Genomic DNA, 14,253 nt, shown 5'->3' on the forward strand with positions numbered 1-14,253 from the left:
TGAGCTGACACCCATAAGGCAGGTCCCCTCCTGGACATGAGCCAGAGGTTCACAGGAAAGTAAATGACCACCAGTGCAACTCTTATGGAAAGAGGGGGTGACCTATCTTTTACTTCCCCCCTATTTCATCACTACACACACACACTTTACCTAATATAAAACACTATTACTCCTTTCTACACCCAGTTGTGTGGGAGACTAACCCCCAGTCCCAGCTTTTACACAAAACCTAGTCTCCCAGCCTAATCATGGTTAGCCACAAGGTAAAGGATAATGCAATAGACCCAGGGGACCCAGATAGGATAGGTGTACAGAGGGGCAGGGCCTTAATAGAGGGAAGATAGGAGCTGTGGAGGGACAGAGTATAGGGAGGTTTTGGTATGATCTCACCCCTGGCAGTGGCTATTCAGCCTCCTCCGATGTCCAGGGCAACTCTGGGATGCTAGGCACTGCACCAGAGCTCCGAGCTGCAGACCTCCGGCAGATATTTTACAAGGAGCAACAGGTGCAAAATCCCTTTTCCACAGGGCTCTGTCCAGCAAACAAACACAGCAGCAGGAGGGGTCCTGAGGCACTCTTCCTCTGGGGCTGTCTTTTCTTCTGCCCGTGCGGGTGCCAGCAGGGTTTTCGTCACTGGCGGGACCTTTTCCTCAGCTGGGGCTTCATCCGTGACAATGGAGCGATGAGACCTCCTTCCCAGACAGATCCTTTTCTCTCCCAGCATGCGCAGACTACCATATGCAGTGACTCCTGATAACAGGCACTTAGGGAGGCAGTCCTTTATTCCGAGGGGGCTTCTTCCAAAGCAGGGTGCTCTATACAAATCCCCAGGCAAGCTTCCTCCAGGGACTCACATAGAGCATCAGAGCACCTCCCCTGGCTGATTGGATAGGTAGCCTTTCGGGCTAATATGAAGTCTGGTAATTGTAATCCAGGGCAACATTAAAGATATAGCATCCTTATTTTTACAGCTCCAAGGGCAGTCCACAGCAACTCATTACAGACAGCATACCAGGTGCAGTATTTGTAATCCAGGGTAAATGAGAGGGGTTACTGCTCCCCTATTTGTACAGATCCAGGGATACTCCACAGACACTCTTTACAGCCAGCACCAAGTGCAGTATTTGTAATCCAGGGCAAATAAAAGGGTTACAGCACCCCTCTTTTCACAGATCCAGTGGCACTCCCCAGACAAATCCTCACAGACAATCCTTTTTTCCAGAAATGCTTCCCAGACTCTTTCTACAGAAATTCCTCCCAGACTCAGCACTGACAGCCCCGAGAAAGGTACCATACAAACTCTCCCCCACTCTCCTCCCCATCGGTCCAGCATCCATGAGTGGACAGAGGGGATCCAGCAACAGGCCGCCCACAGGGATCTCCACCCAGACACCCAGGCTACCAATCAATGGGGCAGGATTTTCCCTCCTAAAATGGGTCGCTGACCAAGGGGCACTTTCTACCTCCCTGTCTGCACATGCTCAGTGGGGTTCAGGGAGAGCAGGGTCAGTCAAAGTTCACTATACCTGCCTATTATATGGAATGGTGCTGCAGTATATCTATGTGTACATATATAAAAAAAAATATTGGGTGACCCCTATTTGGGAACAAACTTGGGGGTACCACACTTACATTTACTGACACAAGACTAAGATTTCCGTAAGTAAAAAAGCTACTTAAAACATCACAAATATGCATGAAAAAGGTTTCATACATAGGTGCTGCAACAGGGGGTGTGACTTGCATCCCCCCCAACCTTTGAGAGAGGCACCAGGGACACACTGACTGCACTACTGAATGCTGGGGATGGCCATCGACCATCGATGATTTAAAATCATCGATGGTTTATTGCCAATGTGGAATGTTTTTAACATCGATAGGGGATACCAGATGGTTTCCCTCCATTAATGTAACAGCATAACCGAATGGTTTCTGATTTTTTTTTATCAAGTGCAAGGACACGGAGCATAGCTCCACCCCACGACACCCACTAAGCCCCGCCCTGTGTTCTGATTGGCCTATGGGCCAGTCAGTGAAAAGACAGGGATGACCATCGGTTGGTGGAACCATCGATGGTCATCCAGTGAATAGTTTGTAACCATCGATGGTTACTTGCTATTTTACAATCAATGGTAACCATCAATGGTTACACCACCGATGGTCATCCCTACTGAATGCATTACTGGGAGCTGAGTAAGGGGGTCATTCAGACCCACTCGCAAGCGGCAGTACGCTCGCAAGTGGGTCGATGTTCCCCACTGCGCATGCGCACGACGGAGGGGGCTCCGTCGTGCGCATGCGTGAGACCCGGACTGCGACAGCCAAGCTGTCGCTCGGGTCTCGTACCAAAGGGGGCGTGCTGTCGATGTTGATTGACAGCACGCCCCCTTTGGTGGGCGTGTCGGGGGCGTGCCTGCCAGACGGAGGCGTTCCCATGGGAACGCCTAACGTCTGAAGCTGGCCCCACTGACATCACTAGTGATGTCAGTGGGAGTGATTTTGGCTCTGATAGAGCCAAAATCACTCCAGGGCTTGTGGCAGGGAGACCCTACCGCAGGGTCTCCATCGCAAGTCCGATGGTCAAGACCATCGTGACCATCTTTTTGGACGCTCGTTTATGCTGTGGGTGGTAACCCAGGAGGATGCTCCATTTTAATGGAGGAGGGCCCTGATTCAGAGCGAGCGCTCTGGTCAGAGCGTCCGGCTCTGAATCAGGCCCTAAGGCCCTGATTCAGACCCACTCGCAAGCAGCTGTCCACTCGCAAGTGGGTCGATGGTCTGCACTGCGCATGCGCACGACGGAGGGAGCTCCGTCGTGCGCATGCGCGAGACGCGACGAGCGAAGGACTTTCCTTCGCTCGTAGTGTCTGATCAAAGGGGGCGTGCTGTCGATGTTGATGGACAGCACGCCCCCTTTGGTGGGCGTGCCGGGGGCGTGCCTGCCAGACGGAGGCGTTCCCAAGGGTACGCCTACCGTCAGAAGCCGGCCCCACTGACATCACTAGTGATGTCAGTGGGAGTGATTTTGGCTCTGATAGAGCCAAAATCACTCCTGGCCTTGCGGTTGAGAAACTCAACCGCAGGCTTCTGCTCGCAGTGGCGAAGGTCGCGATGGTCAAGACCATCGCGACCATCATCATGCACGCTCATATATGCTGTGGGTGATGACCCACAGCTATACGAGCGTCCAGGAGGACGCTCCATATTTATGGAGGTGGGCCCTGATTCAGAGCGAGCGCTCTGGTCAGAGCGTCCGGCTCTGAATCAGGGCCTAAGTCCCATGAGACACCACCAAAGGTCAGAGAGGCATGTGTTGAGCTCTGATTGGTGGAGCTCATCACATGCTTCTCTGACACGTGGAGGTGATCAGCAGCAGCCTCATGGGAAGTAATCATCAGAGCCAGGCAGCAGTTCCTTCTGGACATGTTTGCTGAATGCTGAGGAAGAATGGAGCCACCATAATGAACTGAAGCACTGAGGTATTTACTGTGTTGGATACACATACACGCCTTTAAGTAACATGTCTGACTCATTGGAGGATAACATACAGGGAAAATTAGTTTGCATATTTGTTTATTTTTTACCATATTTGCCAACTCACAAGACATACTAATGACACCTCCTATAGTATTAGATTTTTTGTTGTTGGTTTTTGGTCAATATAAGGTGCAGTATGAGCATGTCTCTCTCCTCTGGGTGTACCCAGGCCAGCGCAGTGTGTGTAGTGGTGTCTGATAGAAATTCCCATGTGTGGCATAATTGCAATCTGTACTGCACCTATTGGGATAGATGCATTATAGCAGAACTTAACTTGCCGCTATAACGCTTCCTGCTTCGCCTTTTTACCGAGGTGAAGCAGGAAGCACTACCGATGAGATGTAAGAACATCTCATTGGCCGGAGAGGGGGAGCGTTAACTCCCCCCTCTGGCGCAACCCGCTAAAGACCACAGCGCATCAGCCTAGTGTCTCTGTCCCGCCCGGCTCCACTGAGCATGCGTGGGATCTTGCAAGTATCGCGAGATTCCCGCGTGCAGCCTGGAGCCGGCAGCCGCCGCAGCAGGGACAGTGCATAGCGCCCCATCATTTACCGCCCAGACCCTGATCATACATCGGGGGGAAGCGGTATCAGTGCACATAACGTGCGCTGATACCGCTTCTGGGCTTCATACATCTCCCCCATTGTTCTAAACTTATTGCATTATTAATTGTTGCATGAATTGCTGGATTGGAGGGATTAAGAGCCCCATGTCTGTATTTGGGTGGAGTCTGACATTGTAGTTACTATATGTGACTGGTCATGTATGTACTATATATATAGGGCAGTTGGATGGAGAAAAGTTTGCAGCATTTGCTACGTATAATTGTTTTTCATCCTTAAATTTTTTTCTTGTTTATACCTACAGAATATTTGCAGAGGTTTGTGTTTGTATAGTACAGGGAATAGCACTGGGCTCAATCCTATTTGATGCGAGTAGGGCCCTGAGAGCCGTTCTCATGGCGAACTTGCATTGTATAATGATCTCTGTAGTCTTAGAGCAAGGTACAGAGCTCATAAGCTTACGCCAAACTGCAACTCCCGGCAGAACACAGGTCACCGCCCTCCTCCACTCCCGGTGCTGTTTGGATAAATTGTCTGCACAGGGACATGATTTTGGCTGCATGGCAGCGCTGTGTTAGTGTTGTTCAGTGAGTGAGGAAGCAGGGAGAGAGCAGTGATGTCTGCATACAGAGGCCACATCAGCAAAAAAAAGACCGCTCAGGCTTACTGATCTCTGTTATCAGGTAGGTGTTTTGGTGGGTTACTCCAGCTGCCCCCAAAGGGACGACATTCAGAATTTTAGGGCCACCAAAATGAAATGATATCTTGCCTCCCCCGCCAACCTAAAAACATTGTGGCGCCAATGATGACAGAACTTGCATGCAAGTTCACATTTTGCAAATATATCTTGCGAGTTTTAGTGATTCAGTCATATGCATCTCAGTCACAGCTCCACTTGTGACTAAATGGAGCACAATTGGGTGTTAGCACATAGGCTAATTACGTGAGTGCATTTTGAAGGTATGTACAGTATATGGAATTGGGAGCTATGTTGAATTGTGCATGCAAAGAGATCCACCTGATTGCTGATGTATTTTTGTACCAGCAATAGGGCTGGTGCACGTTGCTAATGATGACTGCTATTTGATCAAGTGGACGGATAGGGGTGGTGTGGTCGTTCAGATTTGTGCAACTCTGCATACGGGGGTAATATATGCATTTAGCTCCATTCACCCAGTTTGAGGGCTTTTGCGTCCAACTCTGAATCAGGAATGCTGGGGCAGATTAAAATAGCCACAGGTTGAGCCATGCAATCTGTTCCTGAAGGTAAAGCAGAGCCGTAACTAGACTTTTTGGTGCCCTGTGCCAGAGCATTTTTCAAAGGGACATAATGCACCCAAAAAAGGGGAAGGGCCTTATGGGGAAGGGCCAGGGAAGAGATACGGGAGGCCAGGAGATGCTGGGGATGAAATAAGAGGAAGCTACAAGTGAGACTGATAATAAACAGAATTTTGTCAGGCCCAAATAGCGCCCCCTGCCCTGTGGTGCCCTGTGCGATGGCACCGGCCTCACTACCCTAGTTACGGCCCTGAGGTAAAGTGCCCGCGGCTATTCAAATTCAGACCCGTGATCATCGCACAAGTAGCCCCGAGGCAGCAGTTAATGCTCATATCTGATCGCATCGCATAATAGAGTAGAATTTTCTACTTTTCGTCAGCTACAATCTATAGGTTCATGCGATCAACACCTCCACTTTTCCAGTCCATGCAAGGTCAAGTCCCTACCAACTCCAGGGGATCCGGTCACATGGGCGACCATGACTATGTCAACACCACAATGTTAACATTATAATGTCAACAGAATTTAACATTCCTCAGAATATAGACATGTTCACAGTGTCGACATCTGAAATGTTGACATTCTCAGAATGCCTTCAGTTAGGCATTGCCTGGAGGGTTAGACTTTGGGAGAAGGTTATGGTTAGGCTGCAGGGGAGGGGGATTACATTTAGGCACTAGAGGGAGGGTTAGAGGAAGTTATTAGGGTTGGGGGATAAATGCTTTCCAGAGCCGCTGCTCCTCAGACGTCTGCACCAAAACTGTTACACGCATAAATGCCATGGCCTGGAAGAAGAAGCTTGTGCCGCTGCAAGTAAGTGACCACTGGGCCACCAGGGACGTTAGGTCGACTTTCTAATATGTCGACATATCACCCTTGAAGACATGAAAAATGTTGACATGTCAACCATATTGACATTCTCATGTCAACCTAATGCACGTCAACATGGTATATCAAACCTAACATAAGACACCAAAACACCAGAGCCCTGTATCTTCCTGCTTTTAAATTTGTTAAAACAATTCACGCTGATGATTTTTAAAAATATTCCTGAAATAAGTTGAGATTTTTATTGCCCTCTATTTCAGAGAAAAAAGTAAACTTCTAATATATTGCACACGTAAATGTTTCTTTTTATAAGGTATATACAGTGGCATAACTAGGGTATCTGGAGCCCAGGGCAAGTTAAAAAATGGAGCTCCCCACCCAAGTATGTGCACTCACCAAAAAAGTGGGTGTGACCACATGCCACAAGTGGTGCGGCCAATGAAGATGGGGGCGTGTCAACATGACACAACACCATTTCTCGTTACTTCGGGAACATTCCTTTCCATTCCATATGCACCTTAATGCCCACTGTAGTAGTGCCCCTTATGCAATGTCTCCAGTAGCAGTGCCCCTAATGCAGTGTCCCTTATACAGTGCCCTCTGTAGTGCACCCTTACACAGTGCCCTAGTAGTGCCCCTTATACAGTACTCCCAGTAGTGCCACTTATACAGTGCTCCCAGTAGTGCCCCTTATACAATGCCTCCAGTAGTGGTCCCCCCTATGCAGTGCCCCTAGTATTGCCCCTTATACAGTGCCCCCAGTAGTGGTCCCCCCTATGCATTGCCCCCAGTAGTGCTCCTTATACAGTGCCCCCAGTAGTGGTCCCCACTATGCAGTACTTCCAGTAGTGCCCCTTATACAGTGCCCCCAGTAGTGGTCCCCCCTATGCAGTGCCCCCAGTAGTTACATATATAGAACAAAGACATACAAAATAAAAAAAACACCTGAATCCCCTCTCCTGCACCCTCCGTCGTCCGCTCCTTCGTGCTCCCGCTCAGCACTATGGGAGAGACGTGGGTCATATAGTTTATTAAACTGCCATCCTCTCTACCACTGCAGTACCACTCTGTGCCATGTCAGAAGCTGAACTGCCACATGTTAGTGCCGCCAACTGCTGCTGCTCTGCTTAGTCAGTCAGCTAGATGGATGCAACATTTTGGCCTAAACTGGATGAAATCAATATTGTGAGGTGGTCAAAATTGACTGGAAACGAGTGGAAATTAATGTTATTGAGGTTAATAATACTGTAGGAACAAAAACAGGCCCAAATTAGGTGATTTTAGCTGTTTTTATGTTTTTTTAAGAAAAAAATACATATCCAAAATCAAAACACGCAAGGGCGGCTTTGCCAAAACCAAATTCAGATCCAAAACATGAAGGAGATACAGATCTAAAACCATAACACGGGGTCGGCGCACATCCCTAGTTTAAAATGATATGTATTTACCTCCTTTCACTTATATTCATGGCCAGATGTTGTATTTCACTGGTTATTGGCAACCTTTATCACTTGTAGTCCCAGTCACCTAAAAAGGCAGAAAGATCCTAATTGCAGTATATGTACCTCCACGCTACTGGTATGATCTAATAGCGCAGCCTTTTCCATGGGTGCCATAAATCTATGTAAAGATGCACCAGGCAGTATTACAGCATCTACAAATGCTAAGATTGCGCGTCTCAGTCTTTGTGCATTTTTAAGCATGGAAGTACACTAGGGAAAGATTTTTTAGCTGTATTTGCATAAGGTCTCAGATGGGCGACCAACAAAATTTGTAACCGCCGTCGTGTCTACAGTACGTCCACCAGTGATTGTGAATGAGACCCACTGTCTGTTTATAAGTGAACTTTAATTTTCTGTAAATGTCTATTTCACTTCCTTTATTGACATTTAAGTAAAAGACAATTTAAACAGCGCTTCCCAAGCATCATACAGGTATAAATGTAACTGTCCAGTTGTCTACAATAAAACCTTCCAGTTCCTCAGGTTCTTGTATTTGCTGTATCTTTTCCTTATCAGTGTTCTGACCGCAGCAGACAGTCTAAAGATGTGTAGATTCCATTCTGCAGCATTTCCTGGATAAACTAATTTAATGTGGATTTTGCAGTAGAGAATCACATCTTAGCAGTTGAACCAACTCAAACCTTGGCAGAAAAAAATAATCATTTATGTATTACAGTTCAAGAAAATAATGACAGTAACATACAGTTACATACTACACAATAGGTTATTAAAATAAGATATTTTGTTAAAAACCTGTTAAAGGAGTTGTCAATTTTTTATTTTTTTTTAGCAGACTTGGAATTGTCCATTTTTTTTTAAATAGAATTACTGCCTAGTACCAGAACTACAGCCAATGGATGGGGTGCCACTGTTACAAGGCACTTATGGGAGAGCAACACAAAGGCCTATTCTGGACATGAGTGGGCCTGGCACATGTGTTATGAAGCCCCGTAGGAAAGCAATAAAATTACATAGGAATATATTTTTTAGTTCTGTTGAATAGGACTGAGTCTTTTCAATATTTTTGGGATACAATGCTGTCTTTTTCCAGCTAGCTGGTACCATACATACTCGAGTATAAGTCGACCCGAATATAAGCCGAGGTACCTAATTTTACCCCAAAAAACTGGGAAAACTTATTGACTCGAGTATAAGCCTAGGGTGGGAAATGCAGCAGCTGGTAGTGTCCCCAGAAGTAATCCCCCCCTGGTAGTGTCCCCAGAAGTAATCCCCCCCTGGTAGTGCCCCCAGAAGTAATCCCCCCCTGTTAGTGCCCCCAGAAGTAATCCCCCTCTGGTAGTGCCCCCAGTAGTCCTAATAAATATAAAAAAAAACACTTACCTGAAACCCCGCTCCTGGTCCCGCCGCTGCTATCAGCTCCTCCGGCCGCTTTGCATTATGGGAGAGACGTCGTCATGACGTCTCTCCCATTTCCCACTGCGGGAGCCAGAAGATGGCTCCCGCAGTGGGAGCAGCAGCAGCCGATGAGAGTCTGACAGACTCTCATCGGCTGCTGATTACAACAAACACACAGCTGCCGGCTCCGGCGGCTGTGTGTTTGGCAGTGTGTAGTGCTGACCGAACTCCGTCCGGTCAGCGCTACACACGCGGTGCAGCTGTGTCACAGAGACACAGTCTGCACTGCGGCCCGCATGGTTCGCTGCTCAGCTGCGTGCCATGCAGGCATGACTCGAGTATATGCCGAGGGGGTGCTTTTTCAGCACAAAAAATGTGCTGAAAAACTCGGCTTATACTCGAGTATATACGGTAATTGGGACAGGGTTTCATAAGGGGCAGGCAGGGCCGGTGTTACCATTAGGCAGCTGCCTAAGGACGCCGGCTACTGGAGGGCGCTGCTGAATCCACAAAAAAAAATGAATGGCTTAATTCATGGCTGAGTGGCATATGATGCAGTGTTATGAGGTATATTATGATTTTGGCACTCTGATGTGTGTAATATTCTATTTAGTATATTATGAATTTGGGACACAGCTGTGTGGCATGTTATTTAACTGGAGAGACTGACGCCTGGCATATGTATTGGAGGGAGCAGGGGCAGTTGGTGAAATGTTGCCTAGGGCACACGGAAACCTTGCACCGGCCCTGGGGGCAGGACATACAATGGCATACTTCCCATTTACACACACAGAATTCAGCCCAAAAAGTCACAACTCCAGTGTGCCAAACCCCTCCCCTGTTTTACCCAAACTATACCCTTGTTCCAGCAAACCCTGTCCTAGTTCCATTCAAACTGCCCTATGATCCACCCAAAGCCCAACTCTCACCAGGAATCCCTCCTTTAGACAATACTCTACCACTATTGAGGTCCACTAATCAGGACTGTCCAGCCAATATTGGCACAGTTGCAGGGGCGCAACCAGAACTTTGTGGGCCACATAGTAACATCTTGAAGGGGTCCCTGTCCTAATGCTTCTAGAGTGACCCATCTCCGTAGCAGTTGTTAATTTATGTTCCATAATAGTGCCCTTATTCATTTTCTGAACCATAGTAGTGCCCTAGTTAATGTTATGTCCCATAGTAGTACCCTAGTTTATTTTATGAACCATAGTAGTGTCCTACTTCACATTATGTCACATTGTAGGGCTGCCATTACACATTACGCCACACAGTACCACCAATTCACACATTATGCCACACAGTACCGCCAATTCACACATTATGTCACACAGCACCGCCAATTCACATCATGAAAAACAGTGTCCCCAGTTCATATTACAGTATGCTACATTGCAGTGCCCCCTGCTCCTATTATGCCACACTATCAAGCCTCCACTTCATATTGTGCCTCATTACACTGCCCCAGTTCATACGTGGCATTATAGTGCACTCCTGTTCATAGTATACCACATTACAATGAGAAGGTCAGATTATGCCACATTATAGTGCCCTCCATTTCAGATTATGCCACATTACACTGCCCCCTTACCACCCACTATACACAACTCTCAATGAAAATGGAATGTGTCCCCATTCCTGCTGGGCAACAGGCCAGAATCAATTGCTTAGCAGTCAAATCCAGGGAATTGGCATACAACTACAGTCTACAACTTGGGTCCCGGGCCCCTAAAGCCTCTGGGCTCTATAGCAGTGGCACCCCATGCACCCACTATAGCTACGCCCATGGACAGTTGAGGGATATGAATAATTGCAAGCAGGTCCCCTTTACCTTTTTGTCTGTCTGTTATTACCCAGTCGTGCTTTATAATTGGGAAAAAACAATAATAAAGCACAAAGAAAGATACTGTCACACAATATAAAAGAACCTGTCACAATATAAATAAATAAGATGGATATAGGGGGCAAATGTTGTTTAGAAGTGGGCAGTCCCTTTTCACATCCAATAAAAGCAGGTCAGTATGAAAAAGACCAGCACTGGTATTCGTATAATATAATGTGCTCTACCATACAGGTCATCAGATCTGCCAATGGCTGTTTTTCCCAATAAAAGGCTTTCGCTAGTCTAGGTAGATAGCAACCAGGTTGTGCAAAAGTGTGGGATACCTAAAATGTTGACCCAACTTACATTTTATCTGGCTGAAAAATATTTGTCCATTTCTATCATACTGAAACCCACTGCAAACCTATACCATCCTTGCAGACTCCTGTGAGTGCCTACAGAAAGCCTATTCCAGTGCCCCAGTGCACTCAAAACATGTGATCTAAGACACTTTACACATAAACAGAGTGCAAAACACGTGCAATGGGCATGATTCAGAGGTGGATGGTAATGCCTATGCAGCTGCATACTCTCATGGATTGCAGTAGCTAAAATATGCTAATGCAACAGATGGTAGATTTTGGGGTCTATTCATGAAGAAGTGAAAAGCCCTTAATCAATGATAATTGGGCTTTTCACTGCTTCTTCCTATTCATAGAAGAAGTAACCAAATCTGAGATTTTTCCAGTGGTGCCCCTGATTAGTATACACATTGCTCCCCCATAGACAAGTATGGGGAGAGCAATTCATACAAGCACGGAAAACTCATCTTTCCGTTTCGTGCTTATCATTTTTTTTCTCCATCTCAGGATGGCGTAATGTGCATCCTGAGTGAAGAAGAGCAGGGAAGACTGCTGTCTTCCCGCCTTCTCCCCACCAATGCCGGCCAATCAGGTCTCACCAGTCGCTCTGCCCCCCTCTAATGTCTGTGGCCCTGAACAGCACTGCCTATAGATGGCCATCGGGGGTGTAACCATCGATGGCAAAATAGCAAGTAGCCATCAATGGTTATAAACTATTCAATGGATGACCATCGATGGTTTCACCAACCGATGGTCATCCCTGTCTTTTGATTGACTGGCCTGTGGGCCAATCAGAACTTCGGGGGCGTGTCTTCACTGGTGACGGGGCGGAGCTATGCTCCCTGCCCCAACACTTGGTAAAAACAAAACAATTTGGTTATGCTTAGACATCGATGGAGAGAAACCATCTGGTTCTCTCTCATTGATGGCAAAAGCATTTGACATTGGCCATAAATCATTGATGATTATGAAGCTTTGATGGTCGATGGCCATCCCTACACTGCCATTTAAGCAATGGGTAAGATCTGACAGTAGACATTTTTAACCCATTGCTTTAGAAATGTTCAATAGTACATTGTGACCCTGCATGTCGGGTCACACTCAGGTGACTGTATACTGTATGTCAAATGACCCAGCGCCAGGTCACCTCACTCTACTGCCAAGCACCCCCCCCCCCCTTCACATCCCCGGGCAGGGTAACCTGGGAGTACCCGTGCTTAACTGGCAAGGAGGAATGATGGAGGGGGGGGGCGGTTGGCGGCACGCTGCAGGAAGGGATGTGGCTGTGTCCTGTCTGGGCAACAGATTCCTCACCGGGTCCCTTGGATGTTCTGAAGGTCTCCGTTAGCTCTGCAGTGCAGGAACAAGTGTCTGCAGGGCTCTGGCAGTGTAATTCAGCAGGCTCACTGTTGTGTAAGGTGAAAAAGATCAGCCCCGTCTCTGGTGTCTGGAGATTGTCTCTCGGTAGTGGCCGGCTAACTGCTCAGATAAATCTTTAGGGGGCTGCAGAGTCAGGAGAGAGTGAGATGTCACCGCACAGCAAATCTCCACTTCGCAGAGGGCAGGGCTTTTCGTTTCATATCTTAGGAGGAGTGACCGTACATGAATTACTTCTTAACTGATTAATTTTTACAGTGCGAAGTGAAATGATAATTACCTCGAGGAACTGAACACTCTTTATGAATAGACCCCTTTGTATTGAAACGCCCACCAGTGCCATCGTAGCTGCCCGCACCAGCGTCCACAATCACAGCATTGTACGCAGATCTTCAAAACATCAACAGCTGGAGTAAGTCTATGGTCACTCAGAATAGCTTTGGCGATCGAGACGCTGGAGGTTCTAGGCGCTGGCTAGTACACAGCCAGAAAATGGCCCCGATACGCCTGCGTTTTGGCCAGAACTCCCCGTAACCACTCACATAAAAGTCTCTTCCTGTCAATCAATTGTGAGTGAATCCTCACAGTGTGCGTGATCGCAATTCATTCACAACGTGTGCGCAATGCAGCTGGGACGCATGTGCAGACCACCGATAATCACTCAACTGCGTGAACGTCAAAATAGCGTTCAGCTCTGAATCAGACCCAATGTCCTGATCTGCTGTTATTCACTGATGGAAGACAATGTCATAACTCTTAGTTTATCTCTGTGTAACACAATAAACTTAAGGGTTTTTTTTCTTTTTCTTTTTTTTTCTTCATTTAATCATCTCAATTTAAAGTGTCTTGAATAATAATTATTTTGTAATAGCATTTAATTAGTAATTAATAAACCTTGCATTACAGTGTGCAGGTGTTTTAGCATATGTTGAGCAGAAATATGGATGTCTTTACACTGTTATTCACACATAAACTGGATGTGTGCCTGACTTACAGAAAGGCTTTATTTTTACTGCTATTCCTGATTCCAACCAATTATTAACAATGATACTGATGGACTAATGAATATGCAACATTTGGCACGATCCCTGCTATTCATAATCAAAAGCCACAGAAATCAGGCTTATGGCAAGACTAACATCACATGAAGATTCTAGAACAGGATCTAGAATATTACAGGACAATAGAACAAACATGGGTTGTATAGAGTAGGTAAGAGGGTATTTCTCTAGATGCCTCTGTATTGAACTCCAGGTCTAAAATGCCTACTCTTTCTACAATCTGCAATGTCTATGATCATAATTCACATTATTATTTGATTACTTTAGAATTATATAATCAGTGCTTCTAACTAATGCAAGATATTGGGTTCTCTACTTCTCCAGGGCGGCCTCTAATGTATATCCTGTGAACAACACCAAGGCCATAACGACATTTGTCAGAACCATTGCAAGATATCCTGTCACCCATGTTCTGCCCAATGTTGAATAAATATTTATATACAGTATATGCGGCAATGGAAAGAGAGGTGACACACACATACATACACACACCCTGTCAGCCTCATCAAAAGTGCCCCCCTACCATACAAATATTGTATTTCTCCTTTGATTAAACTACAGGAAGGC

This window comes from Taudactylus pleione, unplaced genomic scaffold, assembly GCF_031769625.1.
Source record: "Taudactylus pleione unplaced genomic scaffold, aTauple2 ptg000039l, whole genome shotgun sequence".
NCBI lineage: Eukaryota > Metazoa > Chordata > Amphibia > Anura > Myobatrachidae > Taudactylus > Taudactylus pleione.